The following is an 18,734-nucleotide window of genomic DNA, read 5'->3' as shown; positions in this document are numbered from 1 at the left end:
TTCTTCTTGAATGTTTGAATTTCTTATTAATAAGGCACAGGTCTATGCAGATCTGGCTCTTTTTTCTTTGGATGAGAGTTGAGATATTCCACTTTTTTGTACCTGAAGTCCACAGTGTCTATCATAGACCTTACAAAGAGAAGGTAGTTAATTAAACTTGGTAAATTGCTCTTGTGCTTCCTTAGTTGAGTTTATATTCCACCACCATTCTGAATGAATTTCCCTTATTTGCTTCTTTTTGGTAGGGACTTGTCCAAAACTAATAATGGATTGAAAATTCACTTTCTAAAACAGCAGGAATCTCATTTAAGAAGCATAACTGACACCACTATCTGCTTACCAGCCTGAGATGTAAGTTGGCATACATCTTTTATCTTTTAAATAAATAACTGAAGTCCCATTACCCCTATGAACAGCACTAAGTCCAGCATCTCCTTCATGAGGTTTCAACATTAATTGTGCCAGCAACATGGGCTTCCTCACTCATTCATTTATTCATAGAAAAATTACTCTGGAAGGACCATTCTTTGCCAGGTGCTGGACATACAACAGTGGAAGTGTTCTACTTCCAGATACTTTTAGACAGAAAGAACTAGGAAAGCACTGATGACTTGGTCATGTCTGTATGGCTCACTGCTGAACACTCATTATATTCCAGGAGGTTGAAACCTGTCCACCATGAGATGATACCTTTTCATGTCCAGATTCTTAACCACTGTTGCATTATCACCTCACCCTGAGGTCCAGAGTTATTATACCTTATTTTGTATTCATAGCCATTTTCTCCAAAGCTCATAATTGAACCAGGAAAAATAAATCTTTAAGGGTTTGTATTTGTATGAAGTGATTTCCAATAAACTTTTTTTAAAGTACCTTGCACCATGATCTAAATGGTTTATAGTGATCATGAATTAAATTTGTAAACCAATAAACAAATAAAAGAACAATTAAAAATTATACACCTGGAGACTTGTCGTTTCCATCTAGGATTAGGAAGCTGAAAAGAATGTTCCTCCTACCCTACAACAGAAGATTCCAGAAAAATCCAACACAATCCTAACTTCTCTTGAAAGCCTGGACAGGGGCGATGTCACTGCTATGTAAAAGCACAAAATTCTGCCCAGACACTTCTTACCTCATGAAGAAGAAATGCTTAAGCTGCCAGTGGAAGGGCAGAAAATCCTCTTTCCCCCTTCATAGGTGAAGACTCATTTCAGCTGCAGGAAGGGAAAAAGAAAAAATAAAAACCTCACTAAGACTAGAGGAGGGGTAGGAAATAGAACTGGGCCCAGACCATTCGAGGTCTCCTGCTCTGGGGAGAAGGGCAAGATCACCCAGAAAGCCCAAATTCTGAGACCCTTGCACATTGGGCCTGCCTGAGAATGAGGCAGAAGCTGGGCAACAGAGAACATCCCTCACACCCCACTACCACCACTGTGCTAGCAACCACTGAGCAACAAACAACCGCAGTCTACTCCTGGGTGAAAGGCAAGAGTATTGGAGGGACAGCCTCTCTGACACACAGGTGCACAGGGAAGGCTTAAAGCTGAGGGTATAGCAGGAACATTTATGAAACCGTTTGGCAAACCAGCCCCCACCTTATACACAATGTAGAATTAGAGGAAGAACCCTGGCAAGGTCCTGAAGCAACAACAAAATTGAAACCAGCTGAATTTCTGGCCATATGGTCTCAAACCCCAACAGAAGATGAGATATTCCTATTTGCAGGCATAAATAATATTGATTCACTCTACTGTTCTACACATCATGTCCAGCCTGTAATAAAAAGATATAACAACCACTGTCAAAAGACAAAGCAACCAGACCCAGAGATCTCCCAGATATTAGAACTATTAAACAAGAATTGAAATCAATAATGATTAATATACTAAAGACTCTAGGAGAATAAATGGGCAACATGCATGAACAGATACATCAACCCAGAGAACTGAAACTGAAAGACGTGGCCAAATAGAAATGCTTGACATTAAAAATGTATATGAGAGATGAAGAACAACCTTAATTTAATAGACCCATCAGGAGAATTAACACAGCTCAGAAAAGAAGTCAGTAAATAAAGAAATTAAAACTAAAGAAACACAAACTGAAACACAAACTAAACTAAATTAAAACTAAACCAAAACTAAAACTAAAACCAAACCTAAACTAAAGCTAAGAAACCCAAACTAAAACACAAAGTGAAAAAAGGTCAAAAAAAGAAAACAGAATAGAGAATCCAGGAACAGTGGAGTAACATCAGCCATCTAACATACAATTTAAACTCAGAGAAAAAGCATAAGGCAGAAAAAACTGAAGAAATAACAATAAAAAATTTCTCCCAAATAATGCAATATTTGCAACCACAAATCCAAGAATTTCAGAAAACCCCAATCACAAAAATATTAAACACACATACACTGCCCCTCTACCCCCAACTGAGACATCATATTCAAACTTGTAATAAAAGTTAAAGATAAATTGTAAAAGTAATCAGGGAAAATAAGACACAGAAATACAAAGAAAAAATTACAGCAGACTCATCGTAAACTATGTAAACTAGGAACAATGGAGTGATATTATTGGAATGCTAAAGCAAAAACTGTAAACCTAGAATCCTATACCTAGTGAGAATATATTTAAGAACTGAAAAGTAAAGACTTTTTAGACAAACAAATGCTAAGAGAATTCTTTTTAGCAGACCTCCACTGCAAGAAATGCTAGATGGCTCTTTAGGCAAAAGGAATATACTATCAGACACTTTGATGTACATAAACAATGAAGATCTCTGGGAATGATGAAAATAAAAATATGTTTTACTTTTATTTTTAACATTGTAAAATATAATTGGTTTTTCAAAGGAATATTAATAGTGATGTATTATGGAACATAATAAAGTAAAAATGTATGACTGCGTAGAGCCAAATCTAGGAAGGAGGGATTGGGAACATGTGCTAGAAGGTTTTTACATAACTCTTGAAGTAGTAATATTATTTTAGGAAAACCTTATTTATTATTAATGAGTATTGTAAACCATGGGACAACCATTTAAAAATAAAATTTTTTAAAAAGACATATGGATAATAAACAAAAGAGGAACAAATAAAGCAGGAAAAACAGGAGCAAATAATAGACGGAACAAATAGAAACCAACAAAATGGAAAGTTTTAAATTAAACATATATTAATAGTTACTTTGAACACTAATAGTCTAAACATACCAACTAAAAGAGATAATCATATTGGATAAACAAGCAACTCAACTATATGCCACCTAAAACAAAAATTAATTTTAAATACAGGTTAAAAGTTAAAGGATAAAAAAGATTTGCTATGAAAACACTGATCAAAATAAACCTGGAGAGGCCAAATGTCAGATAAAGCAGACTTTAGAACAAGAAATATTTCCAGAGATAATGAGGGATACTGCATAAAAATAAAAGGGTTAACTTATTAAGAAAACATAACAATTCTAAATGTGTATGAACCCAACAGTGGAGCTTCAAAAATACCTGAAGCAAAAACTAATAAAGAAGAAATTGACAAATCCACAATTATAGTTGGAAACTTCAATACTTCTATATCAGTAACTGATAAATACATTTCAAATATCAGTAAGAATAAGGAAGATATGAACAATACTATCAATTCCTCCCAACAGCAGATTATATATTATTTTTAAGTGCAGGTGGAAGTACACCACAATAGAACATTTTCTATACAATTTTGTTTCCATAAAACAAACTTGAACTTTGTGGGTGTAAAAGAAAATCATACAAAACATGCTATCTTATAGAAATTGTAGGAATCAACAGAAAAGCACCTAAAAGATCCTGAAAAACTTGGAAATTAAACAACACAGTTCTAAACAACTCATGGCTCCAAGAGTAAGACAAAATGAAAATGAGAAAATATTTTTAGAGGAATGAAAATAAAAACACAATATATTAAAAATTATGTAGCATAACTAAAGCAGTACTTGGAAGAAAATTTCTAGCACTCAATGTTTATACTTGACAAGAAAAAAGATCTTTAATCAATAGGCTAAGCTTCCATCTTGAAACAAGAAAAAGAAGAATGCATTAAACCCAAAACAAACAAGAAGAAAGAAATAATCAGGATCCACGCCAAAAAAAAAAGAATATATATGAATTATATATATATATATATATATGAAATATCAATGAAATATAAAACAGAATAACAAGAGAAAAAGTTAGTGAAATCAAAAGCTGATTCTTGAAACTGGCAAAACTGATGAATCTCTAGTGTCTTGCCTGAGGGTTTTAGCCCCCTGAAAGTTCACTATGGATTTGGTGAGACTGAGAAATGACAACGGAACACTCTTGGGGTAAAAGGGTTCATACCTGGCTTTATTCTCATGGTGGTATAGCTCAAGCACTAGAATGACATCTGTACGCAGCAGTCTGCAAGTCCAAAATCCACCTTCGTCTCTGTCTCTGCCCAGAGCACTGGGCAGAGCTCTTTATATAGTGACTCAGTCCATAATAACTCATTGCTAATAGGTGTGGAAGCAGTGGGTCAATTACATCATCAAGTAGTTTAGGGTCAGGTGAGGATCCTGGCCAAAGGAACTTGCATTTTCCCCCCATTTAGCCAATCTGATCCAAAAGGAGAAAGTCATGAATTACCAACACTGGAAATGAGAACAGTGACATCACTATGTATTCTACAGATATTAAAAGATAATTAAGGAAATGTATGAACAACTTTATGACAATAAAATAGTGGCCATGAGCTAAGTGCCTTAGAAGAGCATTTGGCTGGGTATTTTAAGGGCCTGATTGCCTACAAAGCAGCAGAATAAAGGAATTTTTGTGGATGATGGAGTCATTCTGTATCTTGATTGTGATGAGTTGACTGTGTTCATCGAAATTCATATGAGCATTACAAAAAATTGTATTTTATTTAATGTAAATTCATTAGTTTACACAGTTTAAGGTGTTCAAATATGATTGTCTCTCAATTACCCTTGACATATGTAATAGCCATATCTAACTTTTTACCTCTTTATCCTCTTTAAATTTGTGTAGATTAAAAAATTTATTTGATATCAAACTTTAAGTTATTAAAAATTCTTGTCATAGAGATCAGAGGAGACTACACAGACACAATAAGTATGTGCTATGCATGTTTTGAATTAGATTCTTAAACAGAAAAGACATTATTAGGAATACTGGTGAAGACTACAAAATAGAAAAATAGAGTCTGAAACATATGATTTTCAATTTAATACATTTCTTAAACTAACAAATGTATGTAACTCAAATGAGAACAAGATTTAAAAATTTTTAAATAAAAATAAATAAATGACTGCACTGGTGCAGCTGAAGGAAGACAATCCCAGTGTCTTGCCAATAGGTTTCAGCCCAGGGCAGGTTTGCTATGGATTCAGTGTGACCAAAGAAATTGACAGCAAAACATTCTTTGGGATGAAAGGGTTTATTACCGGGCTTGTTCCCCTGACAGTAGGTTGAGCACTAGCGTCTCTGCCTCTGCGCAGAGCACTGGGCTGAGCTCTCTATATAGCACAATAACAGCTTATTGCTTAAAGGTGTGGAAGCGGTAGCCTAGCAAGAGGCCAGTTACATCATCAAGTGGTTTAAGTTCAGTGAGAATCCTGGCCATAGGAACCCCAACTTCCCCACACTCCACCCCTCCAGGATTCTCGCCTTACAATCTACATGCTTTCAATCTTCCACAGTGGTCCCTGTGCGAGAAAGCTGGAGCACTGTAACCAGATTCCACAATAGCAACTGAGGATAACAACTTAGAGATAATAAAAATTAAGATACAGTAAGATTTTAATACAGGAAACAAAAATTATAATAATCCTCAATCCAGAGGAGGTTCTTAATAACAAAAATGATAATAATCCTTAAACCAGAGGAAGTTCCCAATCCACATAGACTTTAGGGGCAATAAGACACATGGTTTAATGCCACCAACATAGGCAAATCTTGTCCATCAGGTAGGATGCATGCAAGACAGTGGTCCTGTGATAGGACTGTAGCAGGAAGGGGGTCCCTTCCAGGTCTAGTATACCATACTTTTACTCCTTTCCTCTTGGGGGTTACTGAAGGGTCTATATATAGTGCTACTGGAGGTGCATGCACTGTCCATAATGATAAAACAAAACTCCCCAGTAAGATGTTCCTACCTTCTGGCCGTTCAGAATATACTACTGTGACCTTTGGTGGCCACTCTGCTGCTATTCCAGGAATACACAGGAGGCCAGCTTCCAGGCCTTGTCCCCAAGGTGCCAGGAGAGCCAGCCATAATTGGTCCTTGTGTTGAAAGGTCCAAGGCCAAGTCCACTCAATGGAGTCTCCGGGGTTCAGTGCAGTTGGTGCTGGCAGCAAGATGTTATTCTGGTGGCCAAACCTCAGCTTCAGTGATTCTTCCTTGGTTTGTACTTGCAGTTGTATAGGGGAGGCAGCCATATGTGTTAACATGTCTGCGGGGCTCAGAGCTCCCTTTTGGGGTCTCTCATTCAAACGCCGTAGCATGGTCCATAAGTGGACTGACCATCCCCCCAGACTATTGGTATCTGACTTTAGTCTGGATTTTAACAAGCAATTGTGCCTCTCTGTCATACCTGGTGCCGTAGGATTGTATGGCACATGAAACGTCCACTTGATTCCCAGCTGTCACATCCATTCTTGCAGTGCATGTCCAGTAAAATGGGTGCCCTGATCACTCTCAATTACCTGTGGTTAGCCATAGGCAACAAAGAGACACTCCAGGGCTCTTTTGGTCGTCTGCTGGTCTGCACAACCAGTAGGCAAAGCAACGAGAAGTCCAATAGCTGTGTCCACACAAGTCATTGCATACCGATATCCTTCTGACACAGGTAGAGGCCCAATATAGTCTATCTGCCACCCGATGAGGGGTATAGGCCCCGTAGCTATCGTCCCATGTTGCTGTGGAACTCGGTGTAAGTCCCTTTTGGAGCACACAACACACTCCTGCCGGGCTCTACAAACTTCCTTGAAGGTCAAAGGCAAGCCCCACTGACTGGCTAGAGCCCACATTGTCTTTTGCCCCACATGCAACAAACGGTGATGTAACCATTAGGATACATCAGAGGCAGGCTTTCCTTCTAACCAATGTATCTGGGCCAATTTATCTGCTTCATCATTTCCTGGGGATGCAAGTGGCAAATGACCTGTCACATGGTATACTGTAATTATTTTGGTCTGACCATAGGCCCATAAGTCTTGCCACAATTCGCCCCCAAAGAGGTCAGTGGGCAACCAGCCAGTTGGCATGGTACCAGGTTGGCAGCCACAGGGTCAAGCCCCAATAGACAGCCCAGCTGTCAGTACAGACAACTATAGGGGAGGGCTCCTGGCTGATCACAAGCCACACAGCCCGCAACTCTGCCCATTGGTTGCTCTTCCCTTCACCATCTTCCATCCATATTGTTTCAGTCTTAGGATGGAAAGCTATGGTCCTCCATTTTGGGGGCTGCCCACAGCTGGAGCCATCTGTGTACCATGCATCTTCGGGTACAGAGGCTCTTCCCTCCCAATAGGGATTGTCTGCTACTAATGGTTCAAAAGCAAGTTCTTCCTGCTTTTCACTAGTACATGTCACTGGCCCCAACAAGCGTTGAAGTTCTTCACTAAAGGGGCTACTAGAGAGGGCACTATGCTGTTGTAGGTAACACCCCACTTGGCTAGTGTGGGTGATTGTGTCACACCACTCCTTGGCTTTTGAGTCCAGTCTCATACCCACCCCAAGATGGGATAGGTGGTTATTACCTTTATGGGGGCCATTCCAGTGATGGGTTCTGTAGCCAGCAAGGAGTGATATATGGCAGCCAGTTGTATTTCTATCAAAGTGTATCATACCTCTGCCCCTTTCCTGAGTTGTGACCAGAATCCAGTGGGTTGGCGAGGTCATTCAAGCTGCTGCCAGAGACCCCAGCCATAACCATCTTCAGTGATATGAACATCCAGCTCACAGGGCCTTGATGGGTCTATCACACTCAGGGCCTGCACAGCCTTGACTGCCCGTTTTGCTGTAGTAAAGGGAGATAAACATGTCTCATCCCAGGCCCACCTGATGCCCTTTCATACCAACCAGTATAAGGGCTTCAGAATTTATGCCAGGTGTGGGATAAACACTCTCCAGCAGCCTAGAAGACCCAGAAACTCCTATAGCAATGCAACAGTTGTGGGGGTAGGACAGGCCTGGACTTTGTATATAACTGCTTCTAGTATAACTTTGGTCTTACCTGACCAGATGACCCCCAAGAATTTGACAGACAAACCAGGTCCCTGAACCGTGGTGCTGTTCACAGCCCATCCTTTCTCCTGTAAATGTTGCAGCAGTCTAGGTGCTGCACCTTCTAGATCTGAAAGAGAATCAGACGTGAGTATGACATCATCAATATAATGGTACAGCCACACCATTGGCAGTTTCTCCCATGTAGCCAAGTCCTGGGCAACAAGTCCATGACAGATGGTGGGGCTGTGGAGGTATCCCTGTGGAAGGACGGTGAAAGTCCATTGCCATCCTTCCCACGTGAAGGCAAACTGTTCGTGACTTTCCTGCTCAATGTCAATGGAAAAGAAGGCATTAGCAAGATCTACCACATAATGGTATGTTTCTAGTTCATGGCTGAGGGTATCCATCAAGCCTGCAATAGAGGGGACAGCAGCATGCATAGGGGATTATGACCTTATTCAGTTCTCTGTAATCTACAGTCATATGCCAGGAGCCATCTGGCTTTTTTACTGGCCACACTGGGGAATTGAAAGGACTATGGGTGGGCTTTATAATACCCACCTTTTCTAGCTCCTGGAGAGTTTCTCCAATCTCTTTATGCCCCCCAGGCAATTTGTATTGTTTGGTATTAGTCACCCGCTGAAGCACAGGCAAACCTATGGGTGGGTGCCTAGCATGTCCCCTCAGAACTGCCTTCACCACATGTACTCTCAGTCTGAACTCACCTGCAGTGGTCTGCAGCCATAGACCCTGCAGGATTTCAATCCCCAAAATCTACTCAGGAATAGGAGATATATACACAGTATACTCCTTCGGGGGTAGACGCCCTATTCCCAAAGGGATTTGGGCTTTTTTTACTCTGATAGCCTTCCTCCTGTATCCATCTATAATAGTGGAGGTCCCGGGGAAACACTCAGGGTTACCATGAATCAGTGAACATTCAGCCCCTGTGTCCACCAGAGCCAGGACACGCTGTATGTTCACTGGGGACCAATGGATAGCTATTTCAACATGTGGCCTCTGGTTCCCCCCTGGTCCCTCAGGGCAGATACCTTGACATTCCCCTCAGTCAGACCATGTTCCCCAATCACCTTCCCGTGTGGGCTCAGGTGAGGTTGGCTCGCTCCCCAGCAGGAAGTTTTGCAAATACACAGGCCGGACTCATGGCTCTGTCTCTGACCTCTGCCTCTTTGGTCTTAATGGCTGGAACTGCTTCTCTGGTTTCAGCTGTTGCCATAGCTCTAGTAAGATCTTATTGGACTTCCCATCTAATTTCCTTCCATCTGCTCCTGCCTGTATTTAATCAACCCACATCTGGGTCCTCATAACCTTCGTGGGGTCCTGTAAATTCTTCTTGTGAGTAACAGGTCTTATTTCTTTCCAGATTCTCATTGCTTCAGCCTCTCCTAAGTCTGCTACTGTATGTGTCACCTCGCTTATGGGCTGCCCTAAGTGAGGGGAAAGAATGGCCACTAGAGACCCAAAGAGGGATGTAGGAGCCATTTGAAGTACAATATTTCTCATCCCAGTAGTGAAAATCTCTTCATCTGGGTTATAATTCTCCAGACTATAGATGGCATTTCTCATGCCTAGCTCTCATAGCACCTGTTGGAGTTTAGCATATGTCTGCCCATCTAATAGGAGAGGATGGCAGATCACCCGGATTGGGCCACACAGCACGAAGAGCAGCCATAAGCCAATCAAGGAGGGAGTGACTCTCTGGGGTCTGATGTGCATTTTGTAGTCGCTGCCTCAAGGCAGGCTGCACTGTCAGGAAGACAGTTTTCCCATCTCTGATCCCGACAGAACAATTCCATCCACCCCTAAGTCCCACAGACACAGGAGCCAAGCTGATATTGACTCCGAGGGCTTCTGCCTAAACTGGGAGCCCAAATCCACCACCTCAGCCTGAGTATAGGAGCGGACCATAGAGGGCTCCACGATGTGGGGAGGGGGCTGCTCCTCTCCTTGGGGAATTTTCAGCTGCTGGGTCTTTATTTTCTTTACAACCACCTGGAGTGCTCTCAATACAGGAGGCGCCAGTGCCTCTGGCACCACCCCTTCATCCTTCCCCAGCTCCTCCATTTCTGGGGCTGATGGCACCTTTCTCTCCCCTCCCCCAAGTGCCTCCTCTGCTACATCCTTCATCTTTCCTACTGTGCCTCGCAGCAGTGCTACCTCTGTCTTCAGAAGGTCTCTTACCTTCACCTCAGTGCTTCTCAGCTGACATTCTCTGCCACCTCCTCTCACATCAATGCCATTTCCCTCCTCAGGGCATCCACAGAAGTCTGCAGCTCACGTTCTCGTGCCACCATTTCTTGGGTCTCTTCTGTAGACCTTTTTAAGACTGTGAGAAGCAGCCAACCCACAGTCCCCACTGCCTCGCAGGCACTCTACTTCTCAAAGGATCTGCTTGCTATACCGAGGGCCACCCCTGCTGCCTCAGGTGTCACCTCCACTTGCCTCCAGTCCTGGGGTGGGGCCCAGTCCTCTAGGAGGCAAGCCACCTCAGACCACATACCCATTGGGGGAGGATCCACTGTCTCCCCATTCACAGGGGCAGCCCGCTGAAGCACCCCTCCCATAAGGGCAGCCTGTCTTTTTCCTTGGTCAACAGTGAACCCTGCCGACTTTCGCCAATTGTCTTGCCAATAGGTTTCAGCCCCGGGAAAGTTCACTATGGACTCAGTGTGACCAAAGAAATTGACAGTGAAACGTTCTTTGGGGTGAAAGGGTTTATTACCCTGCTTGTTCTCTGGTGGTAGGTCGAGCACTAGCGTCTCTGCCTCCGCCCATAGCACTGGGCCGAGCTCTCAATATAGCACAATAATAGCTTATTGACTAAAGGTGTGGAAGCGGTAGCCTAGTAGCAGGCCAGTTACATCATCAGGTGGTTTAAGTTCAGTGAGGATCCTGGCCATAGGAACCCCAACTTCCCCATACCCAGGAACACCCACTATTGGCCATCTCCCAAACTGACTTGTTTACTGAAGCAAAGACACAGACAGGAAAGATGTACTACTCATGGAGGTTAGCGACTGCCCTTGTTTCTCCTGGCTCTTGATTCTAGGATATGTGATACATGCTTTTCAGTAAGAGGGAATGCTCAGAACTACTCCAGGTAGAGATAGAAGGGGAGAAACCCATGCCTCATCTAAACCTGGTCATGGAACAGACATCTTATTGAAGCCATGTGTGTTACAGTGGCAAAGAATCCAAAATTAAGAAATCCACAATTTATAACCTTCCACTTTTAAGGTTTGCTTATAACAACTCTTTATTGTTGAATGAAGCATTTTCTCATTGACATAACCACCCATCACTTCCTAGGCACGTCCAGAGCTGCTCATGCATTTCAAGGATTACCTTTCGCAATCCTCCTGGCTTCACCACACAATTTGGCAAATACCTGTTTTTCACATGCAGCATTTGAGCCTTTTCTTTTTGGAGATTATCCCACAGAACTCTCTCAGATCTATTTATCTACAGTATGTCCTTAGTGCCCCTCAATCTTCTGCTGGAATTTCTATATAGTTGTGGGTAGTTTGTACTTTTTTTTAAAAAAAAAAAAGGGAACCAAGTCACCCAGAGTAATTTTTTAGTATGTTAATATATCCATGGCAGAAAGAATTGGCTGGCATCCTCCAACCCCTCAATGAACGTGAAAAAATAGTTGTATCACCTAATGGGAAGAGCTGAATCTACAACCCTTCCTTTGGAAATGAAGAGAACATCCGAAAGAAGCTAATATTGTTCTTTTATGGTTCTCTTATACCGTTTGTCTCTATTCCTGTAAGCAAATGACTACAAGATCAGGGAAACTCCTTGGTAGTTGAAGAAATTTTCCTTCACATTATAGGTTTAGAGTATCTGCTCCCCACCCATAATTCCCCAAACCAATGACTTGTCTAAGGATATATGCATAAAGCAGGTAAGAATTTTCAAGCCATATGCATATACAGGTACAGGAAATACAACTTTTTCCCCTCTCAGAACTAAATGTTCTCTTTCTTATGCCCCTACTCCTCAGCAATGAGACACAGTATTGCTAATTCACAGTAAACTTTGACATCTTAAGTTTTCTGAGATGATTTAGGGAAAATGTTATCACTTTATACTTTTTCCTCAATCGTTTTTCCTCTGATATGGCCCCAGGTTTCTGGGGTCCCTCAAAGCCTCCAGACAGTGGCATGATGGGGGAATTGTCCTGGTCCCCAGCACCAGTAGCTCCTCTGTCTTTCAGTGTCACATCCACAGTCTTCTTGGCTGCATCAGAGACATTTTGCTGCTCTCCATGCTCCATCTGTGGGTGAAGGAGCTTGGAACCCACCTCTGACTCATTGGCCTGGGCGCTTCACATGGCAGCCCCAATCTGCTCTGATAACCTGAAGGTGTAGAGAATGTCACAGGTGCTCCCTGCCTCCCAGTACGGATGGGAAGCAAAGCAAACTTCCAGAGTCTAAAACACTCAAATTGCTCTGTTTCAATCCTTCCCTACACCCAACACTTTGGGGTTAAAGGGAGGACAAGGATCAGTGCCACTTTTCAGAGCCCTTCAGCAGTTTCTCTCTTGAATTCCTTAGAATGTTCTTCACAGCCCAAAGGTATTTTAATATCTCCTCAGTGCCTGTCATTATTTTTTGTGGGTGTGATTGGGGATGGATAAGACAATGGGGTGGAGAAGAATGACTGGACAAATATTTTTAGAAATGTATAGTTTACTCTGGGACCTCAGCTTATTTTTTAAATAGACTTTATTTTTTAGAACAGTTTAGGTTCACAGCAAAATTAAGCAAAAGGTACAGAGATTACCCATATACAACATAGGTATGCCTCGCCATTATCAACCTTCCCCAACAGAGGATATGTTTAGTAAAACTGATGAACCTACAATGACCGCAAGTCATTCAACTAAATTGAATCAAAGGCCATACTTAATACTAGGGCTCCCTCTTGGTGTGTTTTCCATGGATTTGGTCAAATGTATAATGACATGTTCCCAGAATTATATTACCATACAGAGTAGTTTCATCACCCTAAAAGTCCTCTGTGCTTCACCTATTCATTCCTAACTCTCCCCAACCCCTGGCAACTGCTGACTTTTTACTGTCCATAGTTTTGTCTCTTCCAGACTGTCATAGAGTTGGAACTATAAATAGATAGCTTTTTAAAACTGGCTTCCTTTATTTAGTAATAGGCACCATTCTGAAAGATTCACCTGTATTTCACTGATGCTAAGATAAATCATTTGTAAGAAACATTATTGTTTTGATTTGCAACAAAAAATAAGCTGTGAATTAAATATCAATGATGCTAAAAATATATATATATATATATATCAATGATGCTTTCTTGTACTTTGAACTTGTATTTTATACTTATCAAGATGGCACTTACTTTAGTGTATTTTTAAAATCAGAGACCATAACTGTTCACTCATAAACAGAAAAATACAAGCACAATAAATTATTCACTGTGTCTGTAAAACTTATTTACATTTGGAGATTATCTACTCTCTACACATTTTGACAGTGTCCCATTTCAGGATTCTAGTTCTAGAATTTTCTTTGAAGGCACTGACACTCATTCTCCAGATTTGATATTAGAGCATCTTGGGCCTTATTATAAGATATCACACAGAACTTTTCCCCCAACATTCAGGGTTCATTTGTAAGAAACATTATTGTTTTGTATCCTAAAATGGTGTTTAAAAGTTTTGTGGCCTGAGAAAGGAGCAATTGCAGGTACATACCACCTGCATACCACCTGGCACAGCAACATGAGAAATCAGTAACAACTTCATCAGGGCTGCTGCCTGGACATCAGCAAGAATAAGCACCATTCATTGTAAAAAAAACATCTTGATGTTGAGATGTCAAAACATGAAAATGTGAAAAATAAATGTGGTCTTAGAACTGAAGATATATAGGTAAACCATTTAATCCTGACAGCACTCTGAGGCAACTACTATTAGTATCTCCATTTTACAGATAAGAAATCTGTTTTTGTCAGTTCAGGTTGCTATCACAAGTTACCATAGAGTGGGTAGCTTATAAAGAACAGAAATATATTTCTTACAGTTCTGGAGGCTGGAATTCTGAGATGAGAAGGCAAGCATGATCAGATTCTGCTGAGAAAATTCTCCTGAGTTGCAGACTGCCAACCTCTCCTTGTGTGCATCTGGTGGGAAGGGAGCTACAGGGCTGTCGGGGGTCTCCTTTATAACGGCATTGATCCGATCATAAGGGCTCCACCCTCATGACCTAATTACCTCCCAAAGGTCCCACCACCAATACTACCACATTGGGGTAAGGATGTTAATATATGAGTTTTGGAGGAACACAAACTCCAGTCCATAAAAAAAAAAAAGATACAGAAAATCCCAGCAACTTTCCCAAGGTCACAAAGAAGTAGGTTTCTGACCAAAGCAGTCTGGCTCTGGAGTCCCTCACCACAAGGCCCCCTCCCTCACTTCCCTGTGTCTGTGCTCAAAGGGCACCTCCCCAGAGAGGCCTTCCCTGACCATCTAGACTCAAGGGGCCTTCCTTACCACCGAATGTCTCCTCATTCTACTGTCTCCAGAGCACACTCCATGAGCAGACATGATAGTTACCAGCTTATTTACTGCCTACCTTCTTCTCTAGAGTATAAATTCCATCAGAGGAGAAAGTCTCTTTGTATCCCAAGTATTTATAACAGTGCCTGACACATAGTAAATGTTTAATATTTATTTGTTGAATAAACTGCAAAAGTAGACTCAGAGATCTCAATTATACATGTTTCTTTTCTACAAGACATAGTAGATTTTTTTTTAATGTTGGAATTTGTGTCACCGTAAACAGGAATATGTTTAAGGTTAAGTGGTGTCCTCTCTGATCAATGCCTTCAAGAGGTAGTGTAATGTAGTGGTTAAAACCAGACATTGCAGCAACAGTCTGCCTGGACTTGAATCCTGGCTCTGATAATTACTATGTGATCGTGACAATAGCTATGTGATCCTGAGTAAGTTACTTAATGTCTCTGTACCTAAATTTCATAGTCTTTAAATTATCAAAAATAATATTTACCTTATAGGGTTAAATAAGGATCAGTGAGTTAACACATTAAAAATGCTTAGAGCAGCATCTAAGCATACCTTAAATATGATGTAAATGTTACCTATTATTATTATCACCACTTACTTGGCCACTATGTGCTCTTTTTTTTAATTAAGGTATTATTGATACACACTCTAATGAATGTTTCACATGAAAAACAATGTGGTTACTACATTCACCCATACTATCAAGTCCCCATCCATACCCCATTGAAATCACTGTCCATCACTGTAGTAAGATGCCACAGATTGACTATTTGCCTTTTCTGTGCTACACTGTCTTCCCCGTGACCCCCGATACCATGTGTACTAAACATAGTAACCCTCAATCCCCTTCTCCTCCCTCCCCACCTGCCCTCCCCCACTCTCCCCTTTGGTAACTGTTAGTCCCTTCTTGGAGTCTGTGAGTCTGCTGCTGTTTTGTTCCTTCAGTTTTTCTTTGTTGTTATACTCCACAAATGAGGGAAATCATTTGGTACTTGTCTTTCTCCACCTGGCTTATTTCACTGAGCATAATACCCTCTAGCTCCATCCATGTTGTTGCAAATGGTAGGATTTGTTTTATTCTTATGGCTGAATAATATTCCATTGTGTATAAGTACCACATCTTCTTTATCCCTTCATCTACTGATGGACACTTATGTAGCTTTCATATAACTGGTGTGAGGTGATATCTCATTGTGGTTTTAATTTACATTTCCCTGATGATTAGGGATGTGGAGCATCTTTTCATGTGTCTGTTGCCCATCTGAATTTCTTCTTTGGAGAATTATTTCTTCATATCCTCTGCCCATTTTTTAATTAGGTTATTTGCTTTTTGGGTGTTGAGCCATGTGAGTTCTTTATATATTTTGGATGTTAACCCCTTGTCGGATATGTCATTTACAAATATATCCTCCCATACTGTAGGATGCCTTTTTGTGCTGTTGATGGTGTCCTTTGCACTTTAGTTTGATGTAATCCCATGTGTTCATTTTTGCTTTTGTTTCCCTTGCTCAAGGAGAAGTGTTCAGGAAGAAGTTGCTCTTGTTTGTATTCAGGAGATTTTTGCCTTTGCTGTCTTCTACAAGTGTTATGGTTTCATGACTTACATTCAGGGCTTTGATCCATTTCAAGTTTACTTTTGTGTATGGGATTAAAGAATAATCCAGTTTCATTCTCTTGCATGTAGCTGTCCAATTTTGCCAACACCAGTTGTTGAAGAGGCTGTCATTTCCCCATTGTATGTCCATAGTTCCTTTATCGTATGTTAATTGACCATATGTGTTTGGGTTTGTATCTGGGCTCTCTAGTCTCTTCCATTGATCTATGGGTCTGTTCTTGTGCCAGTACCAAATTGTCAATTACTGTGGCTTTGCAGTAGAGCTTAAAGTCAGGGCATAATCCCCCACTTTTTTCTTCCTTCTCAGGATTGCTTTGGCTGTTCGGGGTCTTAGGTGGTTCCATATGAATTTTAGAATGATTTGGTCTAGTTCATTGAAGAATGCTGTTGGTATTTTGATAGGAATTGCATTGAATCTGTAGATTGCTTTAGGCAGGATGGCCATTTTAACAATATTAATTCTTCCTATCCATGAGCATGGGATGTGTTTCCATTTATTGGTATCTTCTTTAATTTCTCTCATGAGTGTCTTGTCGTTTTCAGAGTACAGGTCTTTCACTTCCTTGGTTATGTTTATTCCTAGATATTTTATTCTTTTTGATGCAATTGTGAATGGAATTGTTTTTCTGATTTCTTCCTTTCCTAGTTCATCATTAGTGTATAGGAATGCAACAGATTTCTGTGTATTAATTTTGTATCCTGCAACTTTGCTGAATTCAGATATTAGATCTAGTAGTTTTGGAGTGGATTCTTTAGGGGTTTTATATACAATATCATGTCATCTGCAAACAGAGACTGTTTAACTTCTTCCTTACCAATCTGGATGCCCTTTATTTCTTTGTGTTGTCTAATTGTCATGGCTAGGACTTCCAGAACTATGTTGAATAAAAGTGGGGAGAATGGGCATCCTTGCCTTGTTCCTGATCTTAAAGGAAAGGCTTTCAAATTCTCACTGTTAAGTATAATGTTGGCTGTGGGTTTATCATATATGACCTTTATTATGTTGAGGTACTTGCCCTCTATACCCATTTTATTGAGAGTTTTTATCATAAATGGATGTTGAATTTTGTCAAATGCTTTTTTGGCATCTATGGAGATGATCATGTGATTTTTGTCTTTCTTTTTGTTGATGTGGTGGATAATGTTGATGGATTTTCTAATATTGTATCATCCTTGCATCCCTGAAATAAATCCTACTTGATCATGGTGGATTATGTTTTGATATATTTTCTAATTCTGTTTGCTAATATTTTGTTGAGTATTTTTGCATCTATGTTCATCAGGGATATGGGTCTGTAATTTTCTGTTCTTGTGGTGTCTTTGCCTGGTTTTGGTATTACAGTGATGCTGGCCTCATAGAATGAGTTGGGAAGTATTCCCTCATCTTCTACTTTTTGGAAAACTTTAAGGAGGATGGGTATTAGGTCTTCACTAAATGTTTGATAAAATTCAGTGGTGAAGCCATCTTTTCCAGAGGTTTTATTCTTAGGTAGTTTTCTAATTACCAATTCAATTTCATTGCAGGTAATTGGTCTGTTCAGATTTTCTGTTTCTTTCTGGGTCAACCTTGGAAGGTTGTATTTTTCTAGAAAGTTGTCCATTTCTTCTAGGTTATCCAGTTCATTAGCATATAATTTTTCATAGTATTCTCTCATTTCTGTGGTGTCTGTAGTGATTTTTCCTTTCTCATTTCTGATTCTGTTTATGTGTGCTGACTCTCTTTTTTTCTTGATAAGTCTGGCCAGGGGTTTATCTATTTTGTTTATTTTCTTGAAGAACCAGCTCTTGCTTTCATCGATTCTTTCTATTGTTTTATCCTTCTCCGTTTTATTTATTTCTGCTCTAATCTTTATTATGTCCCTCCTTGTAGTGATTTTGGGCCTCATTTGTTCTTTTTCTAGTTTCGTTAATTGAGGTTAGACTGTCCATATGGGATTGTTCTTCTTTCCTGAGGTAGGCCTGTATTGTATATGCAATATAATTCCCTCTTAGCACAGTTTTTATCCCACAGATTTTGCAGTGTTGAATTATTGTTGTCATTTGTCTCCATAGATTGCTTGATCTCTGTTTTTATTTGGTCATTGATCCATTGGTTATTTAGGAGCATGTTGTGAAACCTCCATGTGTTTGTGGGATTTTTCATTTTCTTTGCATAATTTATTTCTAGTTTCATACCTTTGTAGTTTGAGAAGCTGGTTGGTACAATTTCAATCTTTTTTAATTTACCAAGGCTCTTTTTGTGGCTTAGTATATGATCTATTCTTGAAAATGTTCCATGTGCACT

This window comes from Manis pentadactyla, chromosome 4, assembly GCF_030020395.1.
Source record: "Manis pentadactyla isolate mManPen7 chromosome 4, mManPen7.hap1, whole genome shotgun sequence".
NCBI lineage: Eukaryota > Metazoa > Chordata > Mammalia > Pholidota > Manidae > Manis > Manis pentadactyla.
The sequence above is the reverse complement of the archived record's forward strand: the minus strand, read 5'-3'. Positions refer to the sequence as shown.